Source organism: Giraffa tippelskirchi, chromosome 4 (assembly GCF_054371585.1).
Source record: "Giraffa tippelskirchi isolate mGirTip1 chromosome 4, T2T-mGirTip1v1.2.pri, whole genome shotgun sequence".
Lineage (NCBI taxonomy): Eukaryota > Metazoa > Chordata > Mammalia > Artiodactyla > Giraffidae > Giraffa > Giraffa tippelskirchi.
In genome coordinates, this window is record NC_137278.1 from 121103461 (window position 1) to 121116330 (window position 12870).

The window sequence follows — 12870 nt, forward strand, 5'->3', positions numbered from 1 at the left end:
CAACCCACGGATGGAACCTGTGTCTCCTGCACTGCAGGCAGATCCTTTATCACTGAGCCACCAGGGAAGCCCTCTATCAACTCTAAACTTTAAACTGCACCTTGACTTTAAAGAGAGAAAGAAAACTTCAATCTTATTTAAGCCACTATTATCTTTGAATTGTTATGAGTCATAGCCAAACAGACCTAATGTTTAGCACTGAATTAAAAGCATGATACCAAGCAGAGAGCAAGTTACTCTACAGGTTGATGTTTGATAAAACTCTTCGGATACCCAGCCAATCCAACTTGTAGCCCTTGGCCACATGACTGGAAATTCAAAATGCTGATCCATGACTCTTTTAGTAAAGAATTTTGGATGAAATTAGCTCCAACTAGAACTAACCAGGGCCTTCTCTGGTGGCTCAGATGGTAAAAAAAAAAATCTGCCTGCAATGCAGGTGACCCAAATTCAATCCCTGGGCCAGAAAGATCTCCCAGAGAAGGGAATGGCTACCCACTCCAGTATTCTTGCCTGGAGAACTCCATGGAGAATGAGCCTGGTGGGCTACAGTCATGGATAGAGGAGCCTCGTGGGCTATAGTCCATGGGGTCGCAAAGAGTCAAACGGGACTGAGCAATTAACACTTTCACTTTCAGAACTAACCAGTTGCAGAAATGGGAGTGAACATAGTTTCACCTAAAGTTTGTAATCTAAGTTTTTTGTGAAAGCCTATTAAATCTGAAACCTTTTTTTTTTTTTTTTTTGGTTTGGTTTCTTTTTTTTTTTTTTTTTTATAAATTTATTTATTTTAGTTGGGGGCTAATTACTTTACAATATTGTAATAGTTTTTGCCATACATTGACATGAATCAGCCATGGGTTTACATGTGTTCCCCTTCCTGGACCCCCCACCCACCTCCCTCCCCATCCCATCCTTCTGGATCATCCCATTGCCCCGGCCCTGAGCCCTTGTCACATGCATCGAACATGGAATGGTGCTCTGTTTCACATATGACAATACACATGTCTCAATGCCATTCTCCGAGAACGTCCCACCCTCCTCCCTCAGAGTCCATAAAATTGTTCCATGCATCTGTGTCTCTTATTCTGTCTCGCATATAGGGTTATCGTTACCATCTTTCAAATTCCATATATATGCATTAGTATACTGTATTGTTGTGAAACCTTTTAAGAATGTAAAGGCCAACTGCTTCTGTGCCCAAACTGAACCCTTTTTAAAGGGAATTGTAGACATAACAGGAGATAAGTCTGCTTTCAGTTTCCCTCATATGAAAGTTTTCTGACAGGGGAAATCAGCCTAGTAACAAAGATCACATCCTAGGTGTTGCTTTCCCAACAAGCCCATTTTCTAGGTAAGTAAGAGGGATGGTTAGCCAAGAGGCTGAATTTTCTCCCCCATATTTATATGCTGAAGTTCTAAACCCCAGTATGTCAGAATGTGACTAAATTTGGAGATAGGATATTTAAGGAGATGAATAAGTTAAAATGAAGTCATTAGGATATTCACAATTCAGTACGGCTTGTGTCTTTATAAGATGAGAAGATTAGGATATAGATATGACCATAGTGCAGAAGGGAGGTTTCCCAGGTGCCACAGTGGTAAAGAATCTGCCTGCCAATGCAGGAGGCGCAAGAGATGCAAGTTCGATCCCTGCGTGGGGAAGATTCCCTGGAGGAGGAAATGGCGACCCACTCCAGTACTCTTGCCTGGGAAATCTCATGGACAGAGGAGCCTGGTGGGTGACAGTCCATAGGGTCGCAAAGAGTCAGACATGACCAAGCACACACACGTGACCATCGCAAAGACCACGTGAAGACACAGGGAGGAGACGGTCATCTAGAAGCCAAAGGGAGAGGCCGCAGACACCTTGATCTTAGACTTCTTGACTCTGAAATTTCAGGGAAACAAATTTCTATTGTTTAAGCCACCCTCTCTGGGGCGCTTCCTAATGGTGGCCCTAGCAAATTAATATAGCTAGGCAGAGTGATAAACTGAACACAGCAGTATGCAAGTAAAAGACAATCTTTAGTTTCAAAAAACATGAGTACATGAGTCCTTCAGCTCTGCTTCCTCAAAGGGATATTCATCAGAAACAAATAGACCAGACGCTTACTTGTTTGGAGAGGGAATTGTATTGCCAAAGAAACCACGAGCCTGGCCTGACAAAGCTTGTGATCATTGGAGCCCTCAAGCAACCCCTGGAACCCCAATCCTCCCCCAGCAGGAAGGAGTCTGACAAAGAGGGCACACTACAAGAGTCTGCTTCAGATGTGGTCAGGGAGGATCACGAAAGAAGAGAGCTCCTCCCAGAAAGTCAGAACCAAGAGCCACCAGATGCGCTAAGTGGGAGACTCACTCCTCCTCACTTCCTCTTGCCTCTAGTCCAGCAGGATCTGATAACTGCTACAGCCTGATGAGTGAGAAGAATTTGCATTCTCTCCTTTTCCAAATCAGAGTTTTTGCTACAGTTATAATGCAACTACTACTGAAGAGATGAGACCAGAAAAGCAGGGACCTGAAAGAAACCCTATTCTGATCTCATTGAAGGGACCAAGCATCACCCAGAGATTCTGAATCTGGACTTCTATTACAATAACTGGGTGGGACTTTTCAATCGAATCTCTTGGCAGGGGGAGGGGTGAGTGTACTCTGTGTGTGAAAAAGATGCATGAAGCTTTTTAGATTTCCACCTGGATGGACCACAGTAGAAGACTTTTGGATGTCTCTTAATGTGTCCTCCACTTCTGCCTTATTATTAGAAGCCTGAAATTTTAGCTAGGTACATGGCTGCCCAAACATCTCTTAGCTTCCCCTGTAAATAAGTGTGACTATGTGATTGAGTCCCACTTGTGGAGTATAAGCAGACATGATGTGTGTAACTTTGGAGGTGTGTTCTTAATGGTAGCGAGCATGTCCTTTCCTGTTTGTCTTTCCTATTTCATGGAACCTGAAAGTAAGGGCTACGCTTCATCCATGAGGATGAGGGTCACGTACCCAGTTCACCAACTTTGATGAGATGGACAGCTGTGTTCCAGATGACTGAGAAGCCATCATTTTGGCCTCTGTATCTATACTTTTATATTGGAGAAAAATTAATATATATCTTCTTTAAGCCAGTGATATTTTGGGGTCCCTATTATTCATCACAGAACCTAAGCTCAACTAATACACTGACCTTATGGGTTTCCTTTTAGCTGTAGACCTGAAAAAGAATAAGAAAAGAATAAGAACTCAGGCAGAAAACTATTATATGATTCTTAACTTTAATTCCCCTGACCCCTTGAGGAAATGTGTCACTTATGCTCTGCCTATGTGTATTGCAAATGAGTCTGAGAAAAGCAAAGGAGACAGAGTAAGAAGTTGTATCAAAAATGGAAGAGATGTTACAGAGGCTGGGTGATTTGCTCAGAAGCAGACCAGTGTGACTCACCTCCCTGAACACTGTCCTCATAGAAAGGCAAAGGAAAGAGGCTTGAGAAAGATGGAAAAGAAATTCAGAGATGCATCCTGAAATGGCCTATGCCAGTTTTCCCAGTTATCCAGGTCTGTCTTCATCCATAGGTCATCTCAAAGTGAAACGATGACTCTCCTAAATTTTAAATTTGGTTCTGAGATAAAGGGAAGGGAAATGTCATTTTGTTCGTAAAGCATCCCTTGAGGCACACATGCTCACCCAAGGGAGCTATGGCTCTCACCCACACAATTCCCATGGCGACTGATGAGAACTGTGTTGATAAAGCCTCAGCCATCATACCCCACCTTTTAGTGAGTCTACTAGCCTGCACAATGTTTAGAAACCATCCTGGGGATACCACAGCTATGGTTACCACAAATAAAATGTGTCCTCATCTGCAACAGAACTGCATGATCATTTTCATAGACCCCAGTAGCCAAAGCATTTTGAGAGACATATTGGTTAGCCCAGCAGTTTGGAAATAGTAACTACATAAATCAGTAACTGTTTGGGTCTGGAGTTTTGGAGTTGGAAGTAGACAGAAGAGAAACATGAACTCTTTTTAGAAGAGATTACCTGAATTCAATTAGAAGTCACTGCAGTGACCCAAATGAACCCACTTCTTGTTCTAGCCTGCTATATTAACCACATTACTTTTTGCCGCTAGCAGCAAGGCTGGTTACGGCCTAATTTAAATCTCTTACACATTATAATTCTCTGCTAAGTGGGATAAAGAGCACATGGTCTCAGTCACCTGCTAAACATATGACATGGAGTGTAAATTCATTTATTTGAATCTTAATATTAAAAGACATTCTTGAATTTAAATCATCCGATACCAAGTTATGACTTCAATCCAAAACAGACATGCCCTAGAGAGTTAAGAGACCTTCTCAAAGACAAAGAAGGCTTCTAACCTGCTCACAATTAGCTATTACATGCTACTAGGGGTTGTTTAATTGGGACTGCCACTCTCAATTAACCAGCAACAAGTGAATAAAAAAGTGAGTAATCAAAACTAGATACACATGTTACCAATTATGTCCTAGGGAGTGTAATGAAATTGTATGTTTTGCTTTGCTTTTTCTTTCTTCTCTAGCTCCAAGAAGTTACATAAATTAAAGTTGTGAGGGAACAGAGCTCAAACATAACTTTTTTCTTATAAGTGTAAGAAAACCACGTGCATCAAAGCTCCTGCAATTCTCCAGCTATATTCCAGTGTTCACTCTGTAGCGGAACTGATCAGGACTCCTGAGGCCACCAAAATGACCCAGTGAAGCTCTTTTGTGATTCATATATAAGGCTCATTCTTCTTTTCTTCACTGAGCAATACCACAGATCATCTAGCCAAAAGACAAAATTCCACTCCCCTTCACTAAAAAGCAAGAATATTCAGTTTCTCTGCTGTGATTCACTAGGTTTCTGATTGATGGTGTTTTATTGGGGAAATGGAAGGGAAAGAAAGGAAAGCTACAGTGATGATGCATTGAGCTGAAGAGATCTTCAACTTAAATCTCCATTTAGAACTGGTTAAAATAGCCATTTCCCTAGAATTGCATTTTAAATTTGAATTTCCTGGACTGGACAACTTTAAAATTTATATTTAAATATACCTACATATTTAAATATAGATCATTTTAGATGAGGGGATTGTACCAAGCCCTTGATATAATTTAAGCATGAATGAAAGATATAAAGAGAATGGGTCCCATTAAATATTAATCCTGTGTCATATCTTCATTTGTAGTAAGAAAGAACTACAAGAATCCAGATACATTTGGAAACTATAATTTTTTTCCCTACAAATATCATCCAGCTCGTTCTAGATTCGATTAAAATAACTATCTTCCTGTGGCTGTGTTTCTGTTTGTTCCACAGATTATGAGACAGTAGGAGAATTTGCATGACTCTAAAATAACCCATGGAGCATGGAGATATCATAAGGTGTAGTTGATCTAAAAGTGAAATAAGTTTACAGGATTGACCTTTCTTACACTTACCAGGAATGCTGAGAATTTGAGTCTTCCAATTATGGGAGAGGCCAAATCAAGAGTTCCTAACTTTTTCAAGCACCTAGATAGGCATGTAGATCAGCAGTCCATAGACTTTTTCAGCAAGGCCCAGAGAGTGAATATAACATCACCGTTGCAACCATCCAACTCTGCCTGTATAGTAGAAGCACCCATAGACAATATGTAAACCAGTGTGTGGCTGTGTTCCAATAAAACTTTATTAATATTTGCGAAAGCAGACTGAAGACAAGATTCGGCCCTTGGGGTCTACAGTTTGTTGATTCTGTTTTAGATCTAAATGCTGATCATTTTTAATTTCCCATTTCATCACCCCCAGAAAATAATCAGAGGGACTTTTGTGTCATAGAGTAGGAGTCAGATTTGAAAGAAGTGTCTAGAATTATTGGGGAGCTTAATAAAAAAAATGTTGATTCACATGCCCTCCCCATAAATTTTAACTTAGAAATTCTTACATGGATCCCAAAAATGTGAATTTTCTAAAACTCCCCAAGTTGATTTTGATTCAAAGTCAGATTTTTGATTCATTAATCTAGATAATATTACCAGCTTTTCCAATAACTTTGTAACTTAAGGAGTATCACATACTCTATTAGGATAATTAATGCTTCTTTTGTAGCTCAGTTAGTAAAGAATCTGCCTGCAGTGTAGGAGACCAGCGTTTGATTCCCGGGTAGGGAAGGTCCTCTGGAGAAGGAAATAGCAACCCACTCCAGTATTCTTGCCTGGAGAATCCCATGGACAGAGGAGCCTGGCAGACTACAGTCCATGCGGTTGCAAGGGTCGGACACGACTGAGTGACTAAACCAATGCTAGCTACTACAAGAGCAAATTCCAAATCTCAGACTCTTTCCCCAATAAAAATTTATTTCTGTCTCACAGTCACTCTCCTCTATCTTGTAGTTATGCCATCTGGAACTGTGTATGTGTGTGGGGGGCGGGGGGGAGGTGGGGTGGGGAAGAAATGAAGGAAGCAAACCATCTCAATTTCTTAGCACAAACGTGACACAAGGAACTTCTGCTCACATTTCATTGGCCAAAACTAGTCATGTGTCTTAAACCTTAATTGCAACAAAGGCTGGGGAAAGGACAGGAGTATATTAATACTTGGTAGGCTCTACGTGTCTCTGGCACACCTGCCATATTTTTATCTGGCTCATTATCTGTAATTCTGCCTTCTCCAGACCACACAGAAAGAGAAAATGCTCAAAAAGCACTGGGCCATCTATTAAAGTCTGAGCAATTCTGAATAGACAGCTTAATATCCATAGTTGTTACTTTCATCTAGCTTTTTGCAAAGGTTAGACTCTTGAAATTCTGGAATGGAGCTTATTTTTATAAATCAACTATTGGGTTTTTGGTTTTTTGTTTTTTTTTTTAATTAACTGGAAATTCACTGTGTGAAACCAGGGCTGTTGTGATCTCTACCTTCTGAGTTAGATACACAGAGATAGATGTCATGGCAAAAGAAAACAGTAATTAGCAGATTGTCCTCATGTTTGCAGTGACGAAGTTTCGATGTTGGTTTATTTAAGTAATACTGTACGTTTCCATGATACTCAATGTTAGAAAATTAAGAAGAGATGTAGAGACTGCCTTCTCCAATTCAGTAGCCAGAGCAGCTAATTCCCCATTTTCAAAAGTGGAGGAAAATATCTAAATGGGAGGAATCTGCTTGAATATTTAGAGATACAGACATTATTTTTAAAGTTATAGCCCTCTTTAAAAAACAACAAAAAAAGAGGCTTCCTGGCTTCCTTATCAAAAAGAAAAAAAAAGTGCTATCAATCTCTAAGCTCTTAGAAGAGAAAATAGAGATTTCTACTAAAGTGATACAGATTTCAACTAGATGTTTGAAAAAGTCCCAAAATATTTAGGGCAAATAAGTCTTTCCTGCATAGAAACTGAGAGAGCATTTGAAACTCTTAGATTAAGGAAGGTTTATGGTTTATGGTTCCCTGTGTTTGAGTGCCTCCTGAGGACGTACGGGTCAGCAGTGGACTGCCACAGGGACAGGCGCTCTGGGTGCAGCAGACATGGGTATGGCATAAGCCCTCTTGGAGAAGGTTGCCATTAACCCCACCACAGAGCTGCCAGAACTTACACAGGACTGGGAAATAGACTCTTGGAGGGCACAAACAGAACCTTGTACACCAGGACCCAGGAGAAGGGAGCAGTGACCCCAAAAGAGACTGACCCAGACTTGCCTGTGAGTGTCCAAGAGTCTCCAGCAGAGGCGAGGGTCGGTGGTGGCCTGCTGCATGGCTGGGGGCACTGAATGTAGCAGTACATGCATGGGATCTTTTGAAGGAGGTCACCATTATCTTCATTACCTCCACCACAGTTTGGCCCCAGGTAAATAGCAGGGAGGGAACACAGCTCCACCCATCAACAGAAAATTGGATTAAAGATTTACTGAGCATGGCACTGCCCATCAGAACAAGACCCAGTTTCCCCCTCAGTCAGTCTCTCCCATCTGAAAGCTTCCATAAGCCTCTTATCTTTCTCCATCAGAGGGCAGACAGACTGAAAACCACAGTCACAGAAAACTAAATAAACTGATCACATGGACCACAGCTTTGTTTAACTCAATGAAACTATAAGTCATGCTGTGTAGGTCCACCCAAGACAGATGGGTCATTGTGGAGAGTTCTGACAAAATGTGGCCAACTGGAGAAGGGGATGGCAAACCACTTCAGTATTCTTGCCTTGAGAACCCCATGAATAGCATGAAAAAAAAGCAAAAAGATAGGACATTGAAAGATGAACTCCCCAGGTCAGTAGGTGCCAATATGCTATTGGAGATCAGTGGAGAAATAACTCCAGAAAGAATGAAGAGACGGAGACAAAGCAAAAGCAATACCCAGTTGTGGATGTAACTGGTGATAGAAGTAAGGTCTGATGCTATAAAGAGCATTATTGCATAGGAACCTGAAATATTAGGTCCTTGAACCAAGGCAAATTGAAAGTGGTCAAACAGGAGATGCCAAGGGTGAACGTCGACATTCTAGGAATCGGCGAAATGGACTAAAATGGACTGGAATGGGTGAATTTAATTAAAATGACCATTATATCTACTACTTTGGGCAAGAATCCCTTAGAAGAAATGGAGTAGCCCTCATAGTCAACAAAAGAGTCCAAAATGCAGTATTTGGGTACAATCTCAAAAATGACAGAATGATCTCTGTTCATTTCCAAGGCAAACCATTCAATATCATGGTAATCCAAGTCTATGCCTCAACCAGTAAGGCTGAGGAAGCTGAAGTTGAATGGTTCTATGAAGACCTACAAGACCTTTTAGAACTAACACCCAAAAAAGATGTCCTTCTCATCATAGAGGACTGCAAAAGTAGGAAGTCAAGAAATACCTGAAGTAACAGGCAAATTTGGCCTTGGAGTACAGAATGAAGCAGGGCAAAAGCTAATAGTTTTGCCAAGAGATCACACTGGTCATAGCAAACACCCTCTTCCAACAATACAAGAGAAGATTCTACACATGGACATCACCAGATGGTCAACACCGAAATCAGATTGATTATATTCTTTGCAGCCAAGGATGGAGAAGCTCTATACACTCATCAAAAAAAAAAGAGTGGGAGTTGACTGTGGCTCAGATCATGAACCCCTTATTGCCAAATTCAGACTTAAATTGAAGAAAGTAGGGAAAACCACTAGACCATTCAGGTATGACCTAAATCAAATCCCTTACGATTATACAGTGGAAGTGAGAAATAGATTTAAAGGACTAGATCTGATACACAGAGTGCCTGATGAACTATGGACGGAGGTTCGTGACATTGTACAGGAGGCAGGGATCAAGACCATCCCCAAGAAAAAGAAATGCAAAAAAAGCAAAATGGCTGTCTGAGGAGGCCTTACAAATAGCCGTGAAAAGAAGAGAAGCCAAAAGCAAAGGAGAAAAGGAAAGATATACTGATTTGAATTCAGAGTTCCAAAGAATATCCAGGAGAGATAAGAAAGACTTTCTCAGTGAACAGTGCAAAGAAATAGAGGGAAACAATAGAATGGGAAAGACTAGAGATCTCTTCCAGAAAATTAGAGATACCAAGGGAACATTTCATGCAAAAATGGGCTCAATAAAGGACAGAAATGATATGGACCTAACAGAAGCAGAAGATATTAAGAAGACATGGCAAGAATACATAGAAGAACTGTACAAAAAGATCTTCATGACCCAGATAATCACGAAGGTGTGATCACTCACCTAGAGCCTTGAATGTGAAGTCAAGTGGGCCTTAGGAAGCATCACTATGAACAAAGCTAGTGGAGATGATGGAATTCCAGTTGAGCTATTTCAAATCCTAAAAGATAATGCTGTGAAAGTGCTGCACTCAATATGCCAGCAATTTGGAAAACTCAGCAGTGGCTACAGGACTGGAAAAGGTCAGTTTTTATTCTAATCCCAAAGAAAGGCAATGTCAAAGAATGCTCAAACTACCGCACAATTGCACTCATCTCACACACTAGTAAAGCAATGCTCAAAATTCTCCAATCCAGGCCTCAACAATACATGAACCGTGAACTTCCAGATGTTCAAGCTGGTTTTAGAAAAGGCAGAGGAACCAGAGATCAAATTGCCAACATCCGCTGGATCATCAAAAAAGCAAGAGAGTTTCAGAAAAACATCTATTTCTGCTTTATTGACAATATCAAAGCCTTTGACTGTGTGGATCACAAAAAACTGTGGAAAATTCTAAAAGAGATGGGAATACCAGACCACCTGACCTGCCTCTTGAGAAATCTGTATGCAGATCAGGAACCAACAGTTAGAACTGGACATGTAACAACAGACTGTTTCCAAATAGGAAAAGGAATACGTTAAGGCTATATATTATCACCCTGCTTATTAACTTATCTGCAGAGTACATCATGAGAAACGTGGGCTAGATGAAGCACAAGCTGGAATCAAGATTTCCAGCAGAAATATCAATAACCTCATATATGCAGCTGACACCACCCTTATGGCAGAAAGTGAAGAAGAACTAAAGAGCTTCTTGATGAAAGTGAAAGAAGAGAGTGAAAAAGTTGGTTTAAAGCTCAAAATTCAGAAAACTAAGATCACGGCATCTTGTCCCATCACTTCATGGCAAATAGGTGGGGAGACAGTGCAAACAATGGCAGACTTTATTTTGGGTGGCTCCAAAATCACTGCTGATGGTGACTGCAGCTGTGAAATTAAAAGATGCTTACTCCTTGGCAGAAAAGTTATGACCAACTTAGACAGCATATTAAAATGCAAAGACATTACTTTGCCAACAAAGGTCTGTCTAGTAGAGGCTATGGTTTTTCTAGTGGTCATATATGGATGTGAGAGTTGGACTATAAAGAAAGCTGAGCTCCGAAGAATTGATACTTTTGAACTGAGGTGTTGGAGAAGACTCTTGAAAGTCCCTTGGACTACAAGGAGATCCAATCAGTCCATCCTAAAGGAGATCAGTCCTGATTGTTCATTGGAAAGACGGATGTTGAAGCTGAAACTCCCAATACTTTGGCCACCTGATGCGAAGAGCTGACTCATTTGAAAAGACCCTGATGCTGGGAAAGATTGAAGGCAGGCGAAGAAAGGGATGACAGAGGATGAGATGGTTGGATGGCATCATCAACTCAATGGACATGAGTATGGGTAAACTCCGGGAGTTGGTGATGGACAGGGAGGCCTGGCGTGCTGCAGTCCATAGGGTGGCAAAGAGTCAGACACGACTGAGTGACTGAACTGAACTGGCGGTTCTCGAAGGAGGAACTAATGAAGCATTTATGAAAATCACAATTTCATTTACCAGTGATGATTTATGGTTTGCAATTGCCCACACACACAGTCTGCTTATTCAAAGTAAAAAGAAATACTAATCAGTAAAATGATATTGTTTTTTAGTACACAGCTCTTATTCAGTATAAACTGTGATCTTTAGTATTGCACAAGATGGTTTTCTGTAACAGATCTGCGAATTATCACCAAATAAAGTTGCTATTTAAACCTTACCTCTTAACCTTTCATCTCAGAGCCTGTATCTGAATCCCTTGTTTATTAACCTAATAATTCTCTCGCCACAGCTATCTTTCAGTTGATACAGTAGCCTCAGTCTTTCAGAATAATATCACCTTGGAGAAAGTGAAAAGCATTATATTTGTTTAGCCAGTGTGATAGTATTTGGCTGTTTCACCATTCCCAAAGGATCTTGGTTTATGTACAACTACAGATATGACAAGATGGTCTGCAATAATTTCATGTGTTAAACTCTATCTAAATGCTGAAAACCCTTCCATAATTGTACAAACACATGCTGCTACTGCTAAGTCGCTTCAGTCGTGTCCGACTCTGTGCGACCCCATAGAAGGCAGCCCACCGGGCTCCCCCGTCCCTGGGATTCTCCAGGCAAGAATACTGGAGTGGGCTGCCATTTCTTTCTCCAGTGCATGAAAGGGAAAAGTAAAAGTGATGTCGCTCAGTCGTGTCCGACTCTTAGCGACCCCATGGACTGTAGCCTACCAGGCTCCTCTGTCCATGGGATTTTCCAGGCAAGAGTACTGGAGTGGGGTGCCATTGCCTTCTCCGTACAAACACATAAAACCTGGCAAATAAATAGCCTTTTAAAATATAATGGAGCTATTTCAATGGCTCCACTCCCCAAGAAACTACATGTTGCAAACAACAGTTATAGCAATATGGTTTAAAATCAGTGTCTCCCTCAGAATCTTCAATCCAACAACTTTTAAAGAAAATAAAACAAGATTTCTAGGCTATTAAGCTGGGAAGAACATCCTTATGTATATGAAAAGAGTGGAGGTTTTCGTGGGGGCTTCTTTTTTTTCTGTATTTTCTGTAGAATATTTACATACTTGAAGACTTTATGTCTCACAGTGACAGAAAGCTTACATACAAGATTCATTCTCAGTAGAAAATAGGTCAATAATCCTTCTATAGATAAGAATTTCAGACAGAACAATTATCTAATAAAAGTACTTAAATCGCCAGCTAAAAATGATTTAACATGCAGGAATCAGGAGTTTATCATTCACATATCACAAAGCCTAGAACAAGCATTCCATAACTGCATAGTTTACAGATAGAATTACATTAAAATTTATTACAAACAAATGCTCTTTCCCCTGATTTCAAGATCAACAGGAAGATTCTGAGACTTGACCACCTACTTAGGGCCACTGGGTTCATAAGTCACAGATACTTAGAGCAGATGTGATCTTGAGGGATTATCTATAATAGCCTCACTTTACAGATGAAGAAAGGGACTGTGGAAAGAGTGAAATTCAGGCTAGATTTCCTCCAGCCTGATTGTACCTGGCTCTACCCCACATTCCCCATTTTTCAGCTGCACATCAGCAGCAGAGGGTCAGTTTCCATCT

At 40.7% G+C, this 12870-nt stretch overlaps 1 long non-coding RNA gene across 1 annotated transcript in view; it reads right to left on the reverse strand.

Moving 5' to 3' along the window:
- LOC145503636 (uncharacterized) overlaps positions 1 to 12870 on the reverse strand; it is a 51342-nt gene that overhangs the window by 21533 nt on the left and 16939 nt on the right. The window contains exon 2 of the long non-coding RNA XR_014051605.1: positions 3179 to 3205. This is a non-coding gene — a long non-coding RNA (uncharacterized LOC145503636). The remainder of the gene's footprint in view (positions 1 to 3178; positions 3206 to 12870) is intronic.